The sequence below is a fragment of the Pristiophorus japonicus genome, unplaced genomic scaffold, assembly GCF_044704955.1.
Source record: "Pristiophorus japonicus isolate sPriJap1 unplaced genomic scaffold, sPriJap1.hap1 HAP1_SCAFFOLD_30, whole genome shotgun sequence".
Lineage (NCBI taxonomy): Eukaryota > Metazoa > Chordata > Chondrichthyes > Pristiophoridae > Pristiophorus > Pristiophorus japonicus.
Genome location: NW_027252779.1, coordinates 11,062,572 through 11,082,692, shown reverse-complemented (window position 1 = coordinate 11,082,692; position 20,121 = coordinate 11,062,572). Strand labels below are relative to the sequence as shown.

Here is a 20,121-nt window from a genome sequence, read left to right as displayed (position 1 = left end):
GCGCGAAAGTGGTGAGACTTTGGAAGGAGCAAGCAGGAAAGACTGTGTTGGTCTGCTTGTTGGCAAGCAAATGTGTAGCAGCTTCCCTGGTGGTTTAGTGGTTAGGTTTCGGCGCTTTCACCGCTGCGGCCCGGGTTCGATTTACGGTCAGGGAACATTGTATTTTCGGCCGTTTGACCTTCACGGCTGTTCCTGAACAAATTCACAGCTCACTGCACTCTTGCTGCCCCAACCATCAGCAGCGCATCATTCGTTGCAGCGACACAGCAAACGCTTCTGTGCCTTCCGTTTCAAAGTCAGCAGTAAATGAGGAGATCTCGCTCAACGAGTGCTGATTGACACCGTAAATGTTGCCAATCATGGCTAACTTTAGCCTTCCGTGTACATTTTTGCGGCACATCACTCTAGCTTACCATCTGTCAATGCATTGCCAGTGTGGAAATATTCAGCATTTTAAACTTAGCAACGTCTGCAAGACAAGAATCAGTGAATGCCTGGGCCATGGCCACTGATAACTTCTCCCGAGCATTCATTTGGCCTGGGCCCCTCCTATATTGCACAGTGGCTCACTGTGTGTCTATGTTTAGCGTTCACAGGCAATTTACAAGCTCTGAATTTCCCAGCAGTGAATTCATGGAGTGATTGATCTAACCGATATTCAACATCAGTATTGTTAAGTCTCTCCTTTATTCGCGACACTTATCTCTCTTCAGCATAGCACTGCTATGGACTGAACCTGTTAGAATTTCACCTTGCCTCGGGGTCAGTGCGGCTATGTGGGACTTCGACCGGTCTCCCTTTCAGAGCCCATCAGTGTCGAGAAAAGAACGGGATATTTTACTGACATTTTATGTTCTCAAACAGTTATAAACTCTCCAGTATATTTCCCTGTGTCTTCAAGACGGTGAGATCGAGCCTGTTGTGCAAGCTTTGTTTCTTTATGAACACTTCAGCAGAACATTAAATCAACATGTGGAATTGAATTGCTGATTGACACTGTAAATTTGCCAATATTTAACTGCAGTGTGAGAACAATCACCGTTATAATTAGGCTTCCATTACGTTCTTGCACGACATCACCCTAAGTAACCTAGTTGATCACAGCACAGATATCAGTTAATTCATTGCCAGTGCGAAAAAATACACATTTTGAACTTAGCAACGCGTACAAGACCATTGCCTGGATCGTGGGCACTGATAACGGAACATGAGCATTAAGATTTTCGTTATCATTATACTTTACATTGACACAACCTGAGCTCTGAGATGTGTTTGGGACCCATTGCCCCGAAACGAGGACAGAGTGGGTGGGGCAATTCCTTCCGGGGTCAGGTTTTCTTTCAAAAAGGTGTGAGAAAACTTTGCTTCGTTCACTGTCAGACCGAAATAGTTCAGTTGGGAAAAGTTTGACTGAAGATCCAGATTGTTCATGGCTCAATCCCGTGTTTCAGCAATTTTTGGTTATTTCGCGTTCCCTTCATTCTAAGGGTAGTGGCTGATTTTATATCGGGACAGTGGGCTGTTCAGCGGTTGCGTGATAATAATTTCCAACATGAATTTTTTTTAGATTAAGCTGTTACGTTCTGTTACGTTCTATTTACACTCTGCGCAGTGTTGTAGATGAACAGTGAACAATGTTTAAGCGATGTGATGCGTTCAATGTTTATGCAGTAAATCTGTCATCCAGTGTGAGTTGGAAACACAATCCCCGCAGAGTGAGCTTTCACGCAATGTTAACACAACTTGTGGCCGGTTAGCTCAGTTGGTTAGAGCGTGGTGCTAATAACGCCAAGGTCGCGGGTTCGATCCCCGTACGGGCCATTCCAGTGTTTTTCATAATTTTTATTCGGTTTTTAGTCACGTTGAAAATCAAATCTTTATAATGAAACAAATCCACACAGAATCCCAAGGGTTGGGAATTATTTGGAATAACAGTCATTGCTACTTGCCGACGGGGTTGAGAGGCACATCTTTCTGTTTATTTCTGTTTCTTGGTTTGCTGAAAAACGATGAACCGGAGGCCTGTTCCCGTAAATGCTCAAAAGTAGGAACAGACAGCCAGAACGGTTCTGTCGCCTGGAGATGTGCAAAAGACTGCAGTTCAGGACAAAAACACTAAATGAAATGTTCACCCGGCACCGAGAGTGAAAAATCCCGAGAAAAGGACAGAATGAAATAGATTTCAGTGGATGCCTACCCGCACGTGATGCTGCGGATGCGCGGACATATCTTTGGTGTTCTCCAAAAAAATGCCATTTGCTACGAACAGTTTTACCTGGCGCGAAAGTGGTGAGACTTTGGAAGGAGCAAACAGGAAAGACTGTGTTGGTCTGCTTGTTGGCAAGCAAATGTGTAGCAGCTTCCCTGGTGATTTAGTGGTTCGGTTTCGGCGATTTCACCGCTGCGGCCCGGGTTCGATTTCCGGTCAGGGAACATTGTATATTCGGCCGTTTGACCTGCAAGGCTGTTCCTGAACAAATTCACAGCTCACTGCATTCTTGCTGCCCCTAACATCAGCAGCGCATCATTCGTTGTAGCGATACAGCACACACTTCTGTGCCTTCCGTTTCAAAGTCAGCAGTAAATGAGGAGATCTCGCTCAACTAGTGCTGATTGACACCGTAAATGTTGCCAATCATGGCTAACTTTAGCCTTCCGTGTACATTTTTGCGGCACATCACTCTAGCTTACCATCTGTCAATGCATTGCCAGTGTGGAAATATTCAGCATTTTAAACTTAGCAACGTCTGCAAGAGTGGAATCAGTGAATGCCTGGGCCATGGCCACTGATAACTTCTCCCGAGCATTCATTTGGCCTGGGCCCCTCCTATATTGCACATTGGCTCACTGTGTGTCTATGTTTAGCGTTCACAGGCAATTTACAAGCTCTGAATTTCCCAGCAGTGAATTCATGGAGTGATTGATCTAACCGATATTCAACATCAGTATTGTTAAGTCTCTCCTTTATTCGCGACACTTATCTCTCTTCAGCATAGCACTGCTATGGACTGAACCTGTTAGAATTTCACCTTGCCTCGGGGTCAGTGCGGCTATGTGGGACTTCGACCGGTCTCCCTTTCAGAGCCCATCAGTGTCGAGAAAAGAACGGGATATTTTACTGACATTTTATGTTCTCAAACAGTTATAAACTCTCCAGTATATTTCCCTGTGTCTTCAAGACGGTGAGATCGAGCCTGTTGTGCAAGCTTTGTTTCTTTATGAACACTTCAGCAGAACATTAAATCAACATGTGGAATTGAATTGTTGATTGACACTGTAAATTTGCCAACATTTAACTGCAGTGTGAGAACAATCACCGTTATAATTAGGCTTCCATTACGTTCTTGCACGACATCACCCTAAGTAACCTAGTTGATCACAGCACAGATATCAGTTAATTCATTGCCAGTGCGAAAAAATACACATTTTGAACTTAGCAACGTGTACAAGACCATTGCCTGGATCGTGGGCACTGATAACGGAACATGAGCATTAAGATTTTCGGTATCATTATACTTTACATTGACACAACCTGAGCTCTGAGATGTGTTTGGGACCCATTGCCCCGAAACGAGGACAGAGTGGGTGGGGCAATTCCTTCCGGGGTCAGTTTTTCTTTCAAAAAGGTGTGAGAAAACTTTGCTTCGTTCACTGTCAGACCGAAATAGTTCAGTTGGGAAAAGTTTGACTGAAGATCCAGATTGTTCATGGCTCAATCCCGTGTTTCAGCAATTTTTGGTTATTTCGCGTTCCCTTCATTCTAAGGGTAGTGGCTGATTTTATATCGGGACAGTGGGCTGTTCAGCGGTTGCGTGATAATAATTTTCAACATGAATTTTTTTTAGATTAAGCTGTTACGTTCTGTTACGTTCTATTTACACTCTGCGCAGTGTTGTAGATGAACAGTGAACAATGTTTAAGCGATGTGATGCGTTCAATGTTTATGCAGTAAATCTGTCATCCAGTGTGAGTTGGAAACACAATCCCCGCAGAGTGAGCTTTCACGCAACGTTAACACAACTTGTGGCGGGTTAGCTCAGTTGGTTAGAGCGTGGTGCTAATAACGCCAAGGTCGCGGGTTCGATCCCCGTACGGGCCATTCCAGTGTTTTTCATAATTTTTATTCGGTTTTTAGTCACGTTGAAAATCAAATCTTTACAATGAAACAAATCCACACAGAATCCCAAGGGTTGGGAATTATTTGGAATAACAGTCATTGCTACTTGCCGACGGGGTGGAGAGGCACATCTTTCTGTTTATTTCTGTTTCTTGGTTTGCTGATAAACGATGAACCGGAGGCCTGTTCCCGTAAATGCTCAAAAGTAGGAACAGACAGCCAGAACGGTTCTGTCGCCTGGAGATGTGCAAAAGACTGCAGTTCAGGACAAAAACACTAAATGAAATGTTCACCCGGCACCGAGAGTGAAAAATCCCGAGAAAAGGACAGAATGAAATAGATTTCAGTGGATGCCTACCCGCACGTGATGCTGCGGATGCGCGGACATATCTTTGGTGTTCTCCAAAAAAATGCCATTTGCTACGAACAGTTTTACCTGGCGCGAAAGTGGTGAGACTTTGGAAGGAGCAAGCAGGAAAGACTGTGTTGGTCGGCTTGTTGGCAAGCAAATATGTAGCAGCTTCCCTGGTGGTTTAGTGGTTAGGTTTCGGCGCTTTCAGCGCTGCGGCCCGGTTTCGATTTACGGTCAGGGAACATTGTATTTTCGGCCGTTTGACCTGCAAGGCTGTTCCTGAACAAATTCACAGCTCACTGCACTCTTGCTGCCCCAACCATCAGCAGCGCATCATTCGTTGTAGCGACACAGAACACACTTCTGTGCCTTCCGTTTCAAAGTCAGCAGTAAATGAGGAGATCTCGCTCAACTAGTGCTGATTGACACCGTAAATGTTGCCAATCATGGCTAACTTTAGCCTTCCGTGTACATTTTTGCGGCACATCACTCTAGCTTACCATCTGTCAATGCATTGCCAGTGTGGAAATATTCAGCATTTTAAACTTAGCAACGTCTGCAAGAGTGGAATCAGTGAATGCCTGGGCCATGGCCACTGATAACTTCTCCCGAGCATTCATTTGGCCTGGGCCCCTCCTATATTGCACATTGGCTCACTGTGTGTCTATGTTTAGCGTTCACAGGCAATTTACAAGCTCTGAATTTCCCAGCAGTGAATTCATGGAGTGATTGATCTAACCGATATTCAACATCAGTATTGTTAAGTCTCTCCTTTATTCGCGACACTTATCTCTCTTCAGCATAGCACTGCTATGGACTGAACCTGTTAGAATTTCACCTTGCCTCGGGGTCAGTGCGGCTATGTGGGACTTCGACCGGTCTCCCTTTCAGAGCCCATCAGTGTCGAGAAAAGAACGGGATATTTTACTGACATTTTATGTTCTCAAACAGTTATAAACTCTCCAGTATATTTCCCTGTGTCTTCAAGACGGTGAGATCGAGCCTGTTGTGGAAGCTTTGTTTCTTTATGAACACTTCAGCAGAACATTAAATCAACATGTGGAATTGAATTGCCGATTGACACTGTAAATTTGCCAACATTTAACTGCAGTGTGAGAACAATCACCGTTATAATTAGGCTTCCATTACGTTCTTGCACGACATCACCCTAAGTAACCTAGTTGATCACAGCACAGATATCAGTTAATTCATTGCCAGTGCGAAAAAATACACATTTTGAACTTAGCAACGTGTACAAGACCATTGCCTGGATCGTGGGCACTGATAACGGAACATGAGCATTAAGATTTTCGTTATCATTATACTTTACATTGACACAACCTGAGCTCTGAGATGTGTTTGGGACCCATTGCCCCGAAACGAGGACAGAGTGGGTGGGGCAATTCCTTCCGGGGTCAGTTTTTCTTTCAAAAAGGTGTGAGAAAACTTTGCTTCGTTCACTGTCAGACCGAAATAGTTCAGTTGGGAAAAGTTTGACTGAAGATCCAGATTGTTCATGGCTCAATCCCGTGTTTCAGCAATTTTTGGTTATTTCGCGTTCCCTTCATTCTAAGGGTAGTGGCTGATTTTATATCGGGACAGTGGGCTGTTCAGCGGTTGCGTGATAATAATTTTCAACATGAATTTTTTTTAGATTAAGCTGTTACGTTCTGTTACGTTCTATTTACACTCTGCGCAGTGTTGTAGATGAACAGTGAACAATGTTTAAGCGATGTGATGCGTTCAATGTTTATGCAGTAAATCTGTCATCCAGTGTGAGTTGGAAACACAATCCCCGCAGAGTGAGCTTTCACGCAACGTTAACACAACTTGTGGCGGGTTAGCTCAGTTGGTTAGAGCGTGGTGCTAATAACGCCAAGGTCGCGGGTTCGATCCCCGTACGGGCCATTCCAGTGTTTTTCATAATTTTTATTCGGTTTTTAGTCACGTTGAAAATCAAATCTTTACAATGAAACAAATCCACACAGAATCCCAAGGGTTGGGAATTATTTGGAATAACAGTCATTGCTACTTGCCGACGGGGTGGAGAGGCACATCTTTCTGTTTATTTCTGTTTCTTGGTTTGCTGATAAACGATGAACCGGAGGCCTGTTCCCGTAAATGCTCAAAAGTAGGAACAGACAGCCAGAACGGTTCTGTCGCCTGGAGATGTGCAAAAGACTGCAGTTCAGGACAAAAACACTAAATGAAATGTTCACCCGGCACCGAGAGTGAAAAATCCCGAGAAAAGGACAGAATGAAATAGATTTCAGTGGATGCCTACCCGCACGTGATGCTGCGGATGCGCGGACATATCTTTGGTGTTCTCCAAAAAAATGCCATTTGCTACGAACAGTTTTACCTGGCGCGAAAGTGGTGAGACTTTGGAAGGAGCAAGCAGGAAAGACTGTGTTGGTCTGCTTGTTGGCAAGCAAATATGTAGCAGCTTCCCTGGTGGTTTAGTGGTTAGGTTTCGGCGCTTTCAGCGCTGCGGCCCGGTTTCGATTTACGGTCAGGGAACATTGTATTTTCGGCCGTTTGACCTGCAAGGCTGTTCCTGAACAAATTCACAGCTCACTGCACTCTTGCTGCCCCAACCATCAGCAGCGCATCATTCGTTGTAGCGACACAGAACACACTTCTGTGCCTTCCGTTTCAAAGTCAGCAGTAAATGAGGAGATCTCGCTCAACTAGTGCTGATTGACACCGTAAATGTTGCCAATCATGGCTAACTTTAGCCTTCCGTGTACATTTTTGCGGCACATCACTCTAGCTTACCATCTGTCAATGCATTGCCAGTGTGGAAATATTCAGCATTTTAAACTTAGCAACGTCTGCAAGAGTGGAATCAGTGAATGCCTGGGCCATGGCCACTGATAACTTCTCCCGAGCATTCATTTGGCCTGGGCCTCTCCTATATTGCACATTGGCTCACTGTGTGTCTATGTTTAGCGTTCACAGGCAATTTACAAGCTCTGAATTTCCCAGCAGTGAATTCATGGAGTGATTGATCTAACCGATATTCAACATCAGTATTGTTAAGTCTCTCCTTTATTCGCGACACTTATCTCTCTTCAGCATAGCACTGCTATGGACTGAACCTGTTAGAATTTCACCTTGCCTCGGGGTCAGTGCGGCTATGTGGGACTTCGACCGGTCTCCCTTTCAGAGCCCATCAGTGTCGAGAAAAGAACGGGATATTTTACTGACATTTTATGTTCTCAAACAGTTATAAACTCTCCAGTATATTTCCCTGTGTCTTCAAGACGGTGAGATCGAGCCTGTTGTGCAAGCTTTGTTTCTTTATGAACACTTCAGCAGAACATTAAATCAACATGTGGAATTGAATTGCTGATTGACACTGTAAATTTGCCAACATTTAACTGCAGTGTGAGAACAATCACCGTTATAATTAGGCTTCCATTACGTTCTTGCACGACATCACCCTAAGTAACCTAGTTGATCACAGCACAGATATCAGTTAATTCATTGCCAGTGCGAAAAAATACACATTTTGAACTTAGCAACGTGTACAAGACCATTGCCTGGATCGTGGGCACTGATAACGGAACATGAGCATTAAGATTTTCGTTATCATTATACTTTACATTGACACAACCTGAGCTCTGAGATGTGTTTGGGACCCATTGCCCCGAAACGAGGACAGAGTGGGTGGGGCAATTCCTTCCGGGGTCAGGTTTTCTTTCAAAAAGGTGTGAGAAAACTTTGCTTCGTTCACTGTCAGACCGAAATAGTTCAGTTGGGAAAAGTTTGACTGAAGATCCAGATTGTTCATGGCTCAATCCCGTGTTTCAGCAATTTTTGGTTATTTCGCGTTCCCTTCATTCTAAGGGTAGTGGCTGATTTTATATCGGGACAGTGGGCTGTTCAGCGGTTGCGTGATAATAAATTCCAACATGAATTTTTTTTAGATTAAGCTGTTACGTTCTGTTACGTTCTATTTACACTCTGCGCAGTGTTGTAGATGAACAGTGAACAATGTTTAAGCGATGTGATGCGTTCAATGTTTATGCAGTAAATCTGTCATCCAGTGTGAGTTGGAAACACAATCCCCGCAGAGTGAGCTTTCACGCAATGTTAACACAACTTGTGGCCGGTTAGCTCAGTTGGTTAGAGCGTGGTGCTAATAACGCCAAGGTCGCGGGTTCGATCCCCGTACGGGCCATTCCAGTGTTTTTCATAATTTTTATTCGGTTTTTAGTCACGTTGAAAATCAAATCTTTATAATGAAACAAATCCACACAGAATCCCAAGGGTTGGGAATTATTTGGAATAACAGTCATTGCTACTTGCCGACGGGGTTGAGAGGCACATCTTTCTGTTTATTTCTGTTTCTTGGTTTGCTGATAAAACGATGAACCGGAGGCCTGTTCCCGTAAATGCTCAAAAGTAGGAACAGACAGCCAGAACGGTTCTGTCGCCTGGAGATGTGCAAAAGACTGCAGTTCAGGACAAAAACACTAAATGAAATGTTCACCCGGCACCGAGAGTGAAAAATCCCGAGAAAAGGACAGAATGAAATAGATTTCAGTGGATGCCTACCCGCACGTGATGCTGCGGATGCGCGGACATATCTTTGGTGTTCTCCAAAAAAATGCCATTTGCTACGAACAGTTTTACCTGGCGCGAAAGTGGTGAGACTTTGGAAGGAGCAAACAGGAAAGACTGTGTTGGTCTGCTTGTTGGCAAGCAAATGTGTAGCAGCTTCCCTGGTGGTTTAGTGGTTCGGTTTCGGCGATTTCACCGCTGCGGCCCGGGTTCGATTTCCGGTCAGGGAACATTGTATATTCGGCCGTTTGACCTGCAAGGCTGTTCCTGAACAAATTCACAGCTCACTGCATTCTTGCTGCCCCTAACATCAGCAGCGCATCATTCGTTGTAGCGATACAGCACACACTTCTGTGCCTTCCGTTTCAAAGTCAGCAGTAAATGAGGAGATCTCGCTCAACTAGTGCTGATTGACACCGTAAATGTTGCCAATCATGGCAAACTTTAGCCTTCCGTGTACATTTTTGCGGCACATCACTCTAGCTTACCATCTGTCAATGCATTGCCAGTGTGGAAATATTCAGCATTTTAAACTTAGCAACGTCTGCAAGACTGGAATCAGTGAATGCCTGGGCCATGGCCACTGATAACTTATCCCGAGCATTCATTTGGCCTGGGCCCCTCCTATATTGCACATTGGCTCACTGTGTGTCTATGTTTTGCGTTCACAGGCAATTTACAAGCTCTGAATTTCCCAGCAGTGAATTCATGGAGTGATTGATCTAACCGATATTCAACATCAGTATTGTTAAGTCTCTCCTGTTTTCGCGACACTTATCTCTCTTCAGCATAGCACTGCTATGGACTGAACCTGTTAGAATTTCACCTTGCCTCGGGGTCAGTGCGGCTATGTGGGACTTCGACCGGTCTCCCTTTCACAGCCCATCAGTGTCGAGAAAAGAACGGGATATTTTACTGACATTTTATGTTCTCAAACAGTTATAAACTCTCCAGTATATTTCCCTGTGTCTTCAAGACGGTGAGATCGAGCCTGTTGTGCAAGCTTTGTTTCTTTATGAACACTTCAGCAGAACATTAAATCAACATGTGGAATTGAATTGCTGATTGACACTGTAAATTTGCCAACATTTAACTGCAGTGTGAGAACAATCACCGTTATAATTAGGCTTCCATTACGTTCTTGCACGACATCACCCTAAGTAACCTAGTTGATCACAGCACAGATATCAGTTAATTCATTGCCAGTGCGAAAAAATACACATTTTGAACTTAGCAACGTGTACAAGACCATTGCCTGGATCGTGGGCACTGATAACGGAACATGAGCATTAAGATTTTCGGTATCATTATACTTTACATTGACACAACCTGAGCTCTGAGATGTGTTTGGGACCCATTGCCCCGAAACGAGGACAGAGTGGGTGGGGCAATTCCTTCCGGGGTCAGTTTTTCTTTCAAAAAGGTGTGAGAAAACTTTGCTTGGTTCACTGTCAGACCGAAATAGTTCAGTTGGGAAAAGTTTGACTGAAGATCCAGATTGTTCATGGCTCAATCCCGTGTTTCAGCAATTTTTGGTTATTTCGCGTTCCCTTCATTCTAAGGGTAGTGGCTGATTTTATATCGGGACAGTGGGCTGTTCAGCGGTTGCGTGATAATAATTTTCAACATGAATTTTTTTTAGATTAAGCTGTTACGTTCTGTTACGTTCTATTTACACTCTGCGCAGTGTTGTAGATGAACAGTGAATAATGTTTAAGCGATGTGATGCGTTCAATGTTTATGCAGTAAATCTGTCATCCAGTGTGAGTTGGAAACACAATCCCCGCAGAGTGAGCTTTCACGCAACGTTAACACAACTTGTGGCGGGTTAGCTCAGTTGGTTAGAGCGTGGTGCTAATAACGCCAAGGTCGCGGGTTCGATCCCCGTACGGGCCATTCCAGTGTTTTTCATAATTTTTATTCGGTTTTTAGTCACGTTGAAAATCAAATCTTTACAATGAAACAAATCCACACAGAATCCCAAGGGTTGGGAATTATTTGGAATAACAGTCATTGCTACTTGCCGACGGGGTGGAGAGGCACATCTTTCTGTTTATTTCTGTTTCTTGGTTTGCTGATAAACGATGAACCGGAGGCCTGTTCCCGGAAATGCTCAAAAGTAGGAACAGACAGCCAGAACGGTTCTGTCGCCTGGAGATGTGCAAAAGACTGCAGTTCAGGACAAAAACACTAAATGAAATGTTCACCCGGCACCGAGAGTGAAAAATCCCGAGAAAAGGACAGAATGAAATAGATTTCAGTGGATGCCTACCCGCACGTGATGCTGCGGATGCGCGGACATATCTTTGGTGTTCTCCAAAAAAATGCCATTTGCTACGAACAGTTTTACCTGGCGCGAAAGTGGTGAGACTTTGGAAGGAGCAAGCAGGAAAGATTGTGTTGGTCTGCTTGTTGGCAAGCAAATGTGTAGCAGCTTCCCTGGTGGTTTAGTGGTTAGGTTTCGGCGCTTTCACCGCTGCGGCCCGGTTTCGATTTACGGTCAGGGAACATTGTATATTCGGCCGTTTGACCTGCAAGGCTGTTCCTGAACAAATTCACAGCTCACTGCACTCTTGCTGCCCCAACCATCAGCAGCGCATCATTCGTTGTAGCGACACAGAACACACTTCTGTGCCTTCCGTTTCAAAGTCAGCAGTAAATGAGGAGATCTCGCTCAACTAGTGCTGATTGACACCGTAAATGTTGCCAATCATGGCTAACTTTAGCCTTCCGTGTACATTTTTGCGGCACATCACTCTAGCTTACCATCTGTCAATGCATTGCCAGTGTGGAAATATTCAGCATTTTAAACTTAGCAACGTCTGCAAGACTGGAATCAGTGAATGCCTGGGCCATGGCCACTGATAACTTCTCCCGAGCATTCATTTGGCCTGGGCCCCTCCTATATTGCACATTGGCTCACTGTGTGTCTATGTTTAGCGTTCACAGGCAATTTACAAGCTCTGAATTTCCCAGCAGTGAATTCATGGAGTGATTGATCTAACCGATATTCAACATCAGTATTGTTAAGTCTCTCCTTTATTCGCGACACTTATCTCTCTTCAGCATAGCACTGCTATGGACTGAACCTGTTAGAATTTCACCTTGCCTCGGGGTCAGTGCGGCTATGTGGGACTTCGACCGGTCTCCCTTTCAGAGCCCATCAGTGTCGAGAAAAGAACGGGATATTTTACTGACATTTTATGTTCTCAAACAGTTATAAACTCTCCAGTATATTTCCCTGTGTCTTCAAGACGGTGAGATCGAGCCTGTTGTGCAAGCTTTGTTTCTTTATGAACACTTCAGCAGAACATTAAATCAACATGTGGAATTGAATTGCTGATTGACACTGTAAATTTGCCAACATTTAACTGCAGTGTGAGAACAATCACCGTTATAATTAGGCTTCCATTACGTTCTTGCACGACATCACCCTAAGTAACCTAGTTGATCACAGCACAGATATCAGTTAATTCATTGCCAGTGCGAAAAAATACACATTTTGAACTTAGCAACGTGTACAAGACCATTGCCTGGATCGTGGGCACTGATAACGGAACATGAGCATTAAGATTTTCGTTATCATTATACTTTACATTGACACAACCTGAGCTCTGAGATGTGTTTGGGACCCATTGCCCCGAAACGAGGACAGAGTGGGTGGGGCAATTCCTTCCGGGGTCAGGTTTTCTTTCAAAAAGGTGTGAGAAAACTTTGCTTCGTTCACTGTCAGACCGAAATAGTTCAGTTGGGAAAAGTTTGACTGAAGATCCAGATTGTTCATGGCTCAATCCCGTGTTTCAGCAATTTTTGGTTATTTCGCGTCCCTTCATTCTAAGGGTAGTGGCTGATTTTATATCGGGACAGTGGGCTGTTCAGCGGTTGCGTGATAATAATTTCCAACATGAATTTTTTTTAGATTAAGCTGTTACGTTCTGTTACGTTCTATTTACACTCTGCGCAGTGTTGTAGATGAACAGTGAACAATGTTTAAGCGATGTGATGCGTTCAATGTTTATGCAGTAAATCTGTCATCCAGTGTGAGTTGGAAACACAATCCCCGCAGAGTGAGCTTTCACGCAATGTTAACACAACTTGTGGCCGGTTAGCTCAGTTGGTTAGAGCGTGGTGCTAATAACGCCAAGGTCGCGGGTTCGATCCCCGTACGGGCCATTCCAGTGTTTATCATAATTTTTATTCGGTTTTTAGTCACGTTGAAAATCAAATCTTTATAATGAAACAAATCCACACAGAATCCCAAGGGTTGGGAATTATTTGGAATAACAGTCATTGCTACTTGCCGACGGGGTTGAGAGGCACATCTTTCTGTTTATTTCTGTTTCTTGGTTTGCTGATAAACGATGAACCGGAGGCCTGTTCCCGTAAATGCTCAAAAGTAGGAACAGACAGCCAGAACGGTTCTGTCGCCTGGAGATGTGCAAAAGACTGCAGTTCAGGACAAAAACACTAAATGAAATGTTCACCCGGCACCGAGAGTGAAAAATCCCGAGAAAAGGACAGAATGAAATAGATTTCAGTGGATGCCTACCCGCACGTGATGCTGCGGATGCGCGGACAAATCTTTGGTGTTCTCCAAAAAAATGCCATTTGCTACGAACAGTTTTACCTGGCGCGAAAGTGGTGAGACTTTGGAAGGAGCAAACAGGAAAGACTGTGTTGGTCTGCTTGTTGGCAAGCAAATGTGTAGCAGCTTCCCTGGTGGTTTAGTGGTTCGGTTTCGGCGATTTCACCGCTGCGGCCCGGGGTTCGATTTCCGGTCAGGGAACATTGTATATTCGGCCGTTTGACCTGCAAGGCTGTTCCTGAACAAATTCACAGCTCACTGCATTCTTGCTGCCCCTAACATCAGCAGCGCATCATTCGTTGTAGCGATACAGCACACACTTCTGTGCCTTCCGTTTCAAAGTCAGCAGTAAATGAGGAGATCTCGCTCAACTAGTGCTGATTGACACCGTAAATGTTGCCAATCATGGCAAACTTTAGCCTTCCGTGTACATTTTTGCGGCACATCACTCTAGCTTACCATCTGTCAATGCATTGCCAGTGTGGAAATATTCAGCATTTTAAACTTAGCAACGTCTGCAAGACTGGAATCAGTGAATGCCTGGGCCATGGCCACTGATAACTTATCCCGAGCATTCATTTGGCCTGGGCCCCTCCTATATTGCACATTGGCTCACTGTGTGTCTATGTTTTGCGTTCACAGGCAATTTACAAACTCTGAATTTCCCAGCAGTGAATTCATGGAGTGATTGATCTAACCGATATTCAACATCAGTATTGTTAAGTCTCTCCTTTATTCGCGACACTTATCTCTCTTCAGCATAGCACTGCTATGGACTGAACCTGTTAGAATTTCACCTTGCCTCGGGGTCAGTGCGGCTATGTGGGACTTCGACCGGTCTCCCTTTCACAGCCCATCAGTGTCGAGAAAAGAACGGGATATTTTACTGACATTTTATGTTCTCAAACAGTTATAAACTCTCCAGTATATTTCCCTGTGTCTTCAAGACGGTGAGATCGAGCCTGTTGTGCAAGCTTTGTTTCTTTATGAACACTTCAGCAGAACATTAAATCAACATGTGGAATTGAATTGCTGATTGACACTGTAAATTTGCCAACATTTAACTGCAGTGTGAGAACAATCACCGTTATAATTAGGCTTCCATTACGTTCTTGCACGACATCACCCTAAGTAACCTAGTTGATCACAGCACAGATATCAGTTAATTCATTGCCAGTGCGAAAAAATACACATTTTGAACTTAGCAACGTGTACAAGACCATTGCCTGGATCGTGGGCACTGATAACGGAACATGAGCATTAAGATTTTCGGTATCATTATACTTTACATTGACACAACCTGAGCTCTGAGATGTGTTTGGGACCCATTGCCCCGAAACGAGGACAGAGTGGGTGGGGCAATTCCTTCCGGGGTCAGTTTTTCTTTCAAAAAGGTGTGAGAAAACTTTGCTTCGTTCACTGTCAGACCGAAATAGTTCAGTTGGGAAAAGTTTGACTGAAGATCCAGATTGTTCATGGCTCAATCCCGTGTTTCAGCAATTTTTGGTTATTTCGCGTTCCCTTCATTCTAAGGGTAGTGGCTGATTTTATATCAGCGGTTGCGTGATAATAATTTTCAACATGAATTTTTTTTAGATTAAGCTGTTACGTTCTGTTACGTTCTATTTACACTCTGCGCAGTGTTGTAGATGAACAGTGAACAATGTTTAAGCAATGTGATGCGTTCAATGTTTATGCAGTAAATCTGTCATCCAGTGTGAGTTGGAAACACAATCCCCGCAGAGTGAGCTTTCACGCAACGTTAACACAACTTGTGGCGGGTTAGCTCAGTTGGTTAGAGCGTGGTGCTAATAACGCCAAGGTCGCGGGTTCGATCCCCGTGCGGGCCATTCCAGTGTTTTTCATAATTTTTATTCGGTTTTTAGTCACGTTGAAAATCAAATCTTTACAATGAAACAAATCCACACAGAATCCCAAGGGTTGGGAATTATTTGGAATAACAGTCATTGCTACTTGCCGACGGGGTGGAGAGGCACATCTTTCTGTTTATTTCTGTTTCTTGGTTTGCTGATAAACGATGAACCGGAGGCCTGTTCCCGTAAATGCTCAAAAGTAGGAACAGACAGCCAGAACGGTTCTGTCGCCTGGAGATGTGCAAAAGACTGCAGTTCAGGACAAAAACACTAAATGAAATGTTCACCCGGCACCGAGAGTGAAAAATCCCGAGAAAAGGACAGAATGAAATAGATTTCAGTGGATGCCTACCCGCACGTGATGCTGCGGATGCGCGGACATATCTTTGGTGTTCTTCACAAAAAATGCCATTTGCTACGAACAGTTTTACCTGGCGCGAAAGTGGTGAGACTTTGGAAGGAGCAAGCAGGAAAGACTGTGTTGGTCTGCTTGTTGGCAAGCAAATATGTAGCAGCTTCCCTGGTGGTTTAGTGGTTAGGTTTCGGCGATTTCACCGCTGCGGCCCGGTTTCGATTTACGGTCAGGGAACATTGTATTTTCGGCCGTTTGACCTGCAAGGCTGTTCCTGAACAAATTCACAGCTCACTGCACTCTTGCTGCCCCAACCATCAGCAGCGCATCATTCGTTGTAGCGACACAGAACACACTTCTGTGCCTTCCGTTTCAAAGTCAGCAGTAAATGAGGAGATCTCGCTCAACTAGTGCTGATTGACACCGTAAATGTTGCCAATCATGGCTAACTTTAGCCTTCCGTGTACATTTTTGCGGCACATCACTCTAGCTTACCATCTGTCAATGCATTGCCAGTGTGGAAATATTCAGCATTTTAAACTTAGCAACGTCTGCAAGAGTGGAATCAGTGAATGCCTGGGCCATGGCCACTGATAACTTCTCCCGAGCATTCATTTGGCCTGGGCCCCTCCTATATTGCACATTGGCTCACTGTGTGTCTATGTTTAGCGTTCACAGGCAATTTACAAGCTCTGAATTTCCCAGCAGTGAATTCATGGAGTGATTGATCTAACCGATATTCAACATCAGTATTGTTAAGTCTCTCCTTTATTCGCGACACTTATCTCTCTTCAGCATAGCACTGCTATGGACTGAACCTGTTAGAATTTCACCTTGCCTCGGGGTCAGTGCGGCTATGTGGGACTTCGACCGGTCTCCCTTTCAGAGCCCATCAGTGTCGAGAAAAGAACGGGATATTTTACTGACATTTTATGTTCTCAAACAGTTATAAACTCTCCAGTATATTTCCCTGTGTCTTCAAGACGGTGAGATCGAGCCTGTTGTGCAAGCTTTGTTTCTTTATGAACACTTCAGCAGAACATTAAATCAACATGTGGAATTGAATTGCTGATTGACACTGTAAATTTGCCAACATTTAACTGCAGTGTGAGAACAATCACCGTTATAATTAGGCTTCCATTACGTTCTTGCACGACATCACCCTAAGTAACCTAGTTGATCACAGCACAGATATCAGTTAATTCATTGCCAGTGCGAAAAAATACACATTTTGAACTTAGCAACGTGTACAAGACCATTGCCTGGATCGTGGGCACTGATAACGGAACATGAGCAATAAGATTTTCGTTATCATTATACTTTACATTGACACAACCTGAGCTCTGAGATGTGTTTGGGACCCATTGCCCCGAAACGAGGACAGAGTGGGTGGGGCAATTCCTTCCGGGGTCAGGTTTTCTTTCAAAAAGGTGTGAGAAAACTTTGCTTCGTTCACTGTCAGACCGAAATAGTTCAGTTGGGAAAAGTTTGACTGAAGATCCAGATTGTTCATGGCTCAATCCCGTGTTTCAGCAATTTTTGGTTATTTCGCGTTCCCTTCATTCTAAGGGTAGTGGCTGATTTTATATCGGGACAGTGGGCTGTTCAGCGGTTGCGTGATAATAATTTCCAACATGAATTTTTTTTAGATTAAGCTGTTACGTTCTGTTACGTTCTATTTACACTCTGCGCAGTGTTGTAGATGAACAGTGAACAATGTTTAAGCGATGTGATGCGTTCAATGTTTATGCAGTAAATCTGTCATCCAGTGTGAGTTGGAAACACAATCCCCGCAGAGTGAGCTTTCACGCAATGTTAACACAACTTGTGGCCGGTTAGCTCAGTTGGTTAGAGCGTGGTGCTAATAACGCCAAGGTCGCGGGTTCGATCCCCGTACGGGCCATTCCAGTGTTTTTCATAATTTTTATTCGGTTTTTAGTCACGTTGAAAATCAAATCTTTATAATGAAACAAATCCACACAGAATCCCAAGGGTTGGGAATTATTTGGAATAACAGTCATTGCTACTTGCCGACGGGGTTGAGAGGCACATCTTTCTGTTTATTTCTGTTTCTTGGTTTGCTGATAAACGATGAACCGGAGGCCTGTTCCCGTAAATGCTCAAAAGTAGGAACAGACAGCCAGAACGGTTCTGTCGCCTGGAGATGTGCAAAAGACTGCAGTTCAGGACAAAAACACTAAATGAAATGTTCACCCGGCACCGAGAGTGAAAAATCCCGAGAAAAGGACAGAATGAAATAGATTTCAGTGGATGCCTACCCGCACGTGATGCTGCGGATGCGCGGACATATCTTTGGTGTTCTCCAAAAAAATGCCATTTGCTACGAACAGTTTTACCTGGCGCGAAAGTGGTGAGACTTTGGAAGGAGCAAACAGGAAAGACTGTGTTGGTCTGCTTGTTGGCAAGCAAATGTGTAGCAGCTTCCCTGGTGGTTTAGTGGTTCGGTTTCGGCGATTTCACCGCTGCGGCCCGGGTTCGATTTCCGGTCAGGGAACATTGTATATTCGGCCGTTTGACCTGCAAGGCTGTTCCTGAACAAATTCACAGCTCACTGCATTCTTGCTGCCCCTAACATCAGCAGCGCATCATTCGTTGTAGCGATACAGCACACACTTCTGTGCCTTCCGTTTCAAAGTCAGCAGTAAATGAGGAGATCTCGCTCAACTAGTGCTGATTGACACCGTAAATGTTGCCAATCATGGCAAACTTTAGCCTTCCGTGTACATTTTTGCGGCACATCACTCTAGCTTACCATCTGTCAATGCATTGCCAGTGTGGAAATATTCAGCATTTTAAACTTAGCAACGTCTGCAAGACTGGAATCAGTGAATGCCTGGGCCATGGCCACTGATAACTTATCCCGAGCATTCATTTGGCCTGGGCCCCTCCTATATTGCACATTGGCTCACTGTGTGTCTATGTTTTGCGTTCACAGGCAATTTACAAGCTCTGAATTTCCCAGCAGTGAATTCATGGAGTGATTGATCTAACCGATATTCAACATCAGTATTGTTAAGTCTCTCCTTTATTCGCGACACTTATCTCTCTTCAGCATAGCACTGCTATGGACTGAACCTGTTAGAATTTCACCTTGCCTCGGGGTCAGTGCGGCTATGTGGGACTTCGACCGGTCTCCCTTTCACAGCCCATCAGTGTCGAGAAAATAACGGGATATTTTACTGACATTTTATGTTCTCAAACAGTTATAAACTCTCCAGTATATTTCCCTGTGTCTTCAAGACGGTGAGATCGAGCCTGTTGTGCAAGCTTTGTTTCTTTATGAACACTTCAGCAGAACATTAAATCAACATGTGGAATTGAATTGCTGATTGACACTGTAAATTTGCCAACATTTAACTGCAGTGTGAGAACAATCACCGTTATAATTAGGCTTCCATTACGTTCTTGCACGACATCACCCTAAGTAACCTAGTTGATCACAGCACAGATATCAGTTAATTCATTGCCAGTGCGAAAAAATACACATTTTGAACTTAGCAACGTGTACAAGACCATTGCCTGGATCGTGGGCACTGATAACGGAACATGAGCATTAAGATTTTCGGTATCATTATACTTTACATTGACACAACCTGAGCTCTGAGATGTGTTTGGGACCCATTGCCCCGAAACGAGGACAGAGTGGGTGGGGCAATTCCTTCCGGGGTCAGTTTTTCTTTCAAAAAGGTGTGAGAAAACTTTGCTTCGTTCACTGTCAGACCGAAATAGTTCAGTTGGGAAAAGTTTGACTGAAGATCCAGATTGTTCATGGCTCAATCCCGTGTTTCAGCAATTTTTGGTTATTTCGCGTTCCCTTCATTCTAAGGGTAGTGGCTGATTTTATATCGGGACAGTGGGCTGTTCAGCGGTTGCGTGATAATAATTTTCAACATGAATTTTTTTTAGATTAAGCTGTTACGTTCTGTTACGTTCTATTTACACTCTGCGCAGTGTTGTAGATGAACAGTGAACAATGTTTAAGCGATGTGATGCGTTCAATGTTTATGCAGTAAATCTGTCATCCAGTGTGAGTTGGAAACACAATCCCCGCAGAGTGAGCTTTCACGCAACGTTAACACAACTTGTGGCGGGTTAGCTCAGTTGGTTAGAGCGTGGTGCTAATAACGCCAAGGTCGCGGGTTCGATCCCCGTACGGGCCATTCCAGTGTTTTTCATAATTTTTATTCGGTTTTTAGTCACGTTGAAAATCAAATCTTTATAATGAAACAAATCCACACAGAATCCCAAGGG

At 44.2% G+C, this 20,121-nt stretch overlaps 9 non-coding genes across 9 annotated transcripts; all 9 read left to right on the top strand.

Moving 5' to 3' along the window:
• The first annotated feature begins 1,747 nt into the window (after positions 1-1,747).
• trnai-aau (transfer RNA isoleucine (anticodon AAU)) lies at positions 1,748-1,821 on the top strand. Its single transcript has one exon. It is a non-coding gene; the product is annotated as a tRNA-Ile (tRNA).
• Positions 1,822-4,025: 2,204 nt separating this feature from the next.
• trnai-aau (transfer RNA isoleucine (anticodon AAU)) lies at positions 4,026-4,099 on the top strand. Its single transcript has one exon. It is a non-coding gene; the product is annotated as a tRNA-Ile (tRNA).
• Positions 4,100-6,303: 2,204 nt separating this feature from the next.
• Positions 6,304-6,377, top strand: trnai-aau (transfer RNA isoleucine (anticodon AAU)). Its single transcript has one exon. It is a non-coding gene; the product is annotated as a tRNA-Ile (tRNA).
• Positions 6,378-8,581: 2,204 nt separating this feature from the next.
• On the top strand, positions 8,582-8,655 carry trnai-aau (transfer RNA isoleucine (anticodon AAU)). The gene has a single exon. It is a non-coding gene; the product is annotated as a tRNA-Ile (tRNA).
• Positions 8,656-10,860: 2,205 nt separating this feature from the next.
• Positions 10,861-10,934, top strand: trnai-aau (transfer RNA isoleucine (anticodon AAU)). Its single transcript has one exon. It is a non-coding gene; the product is annotated as a tRNA-Ile (tRNA).
• Positions 10,935-13,137: 2,203 nt separating this feature from the next.
• Positions 13,138-13,211, top strand: trnai-aau (transfer RNA isoleucine (anticodon AAU)). Its single transcript has one exon. It is a non-coding gene; the product is annotated as a tRNA-Ile (tRNA).
• Positions 13,212-15,399: 2,188 nt separating this feature from the next.
• Positions 15,400-15,473, top strand: trnai-aau (transfer RNA isoleucine (anticodon AAU)). The gene has a single exon. It is a non-coding gene; the product is annotated as a tRNA-Ile (tRNA).
• A 2,205-nt stretch (positions 15,474-17,678) lies between these two features.
• Positions 17,679-17,752, top strand: trnai-aau (transfer RNA isoleucine (anticodon AAU)). The gene has a single exon. It is a non-coding gene; the product is annotated as a tRNA-Ile (tRNA).
• A 2,204-nt stretch (positions 17,753-19,956) lies between these two features.
• trnai-aau (transfer RNA isoleucine (anticodon AAU)) lies at positions 19,957-20,030 on the top strand. The gene has a single exon. It is a non-coding gene; the product is annotated as a tRNA-Ile (tRNA).
• Positions 20,031-20,121: the final 91 nt, after the last annotated feature.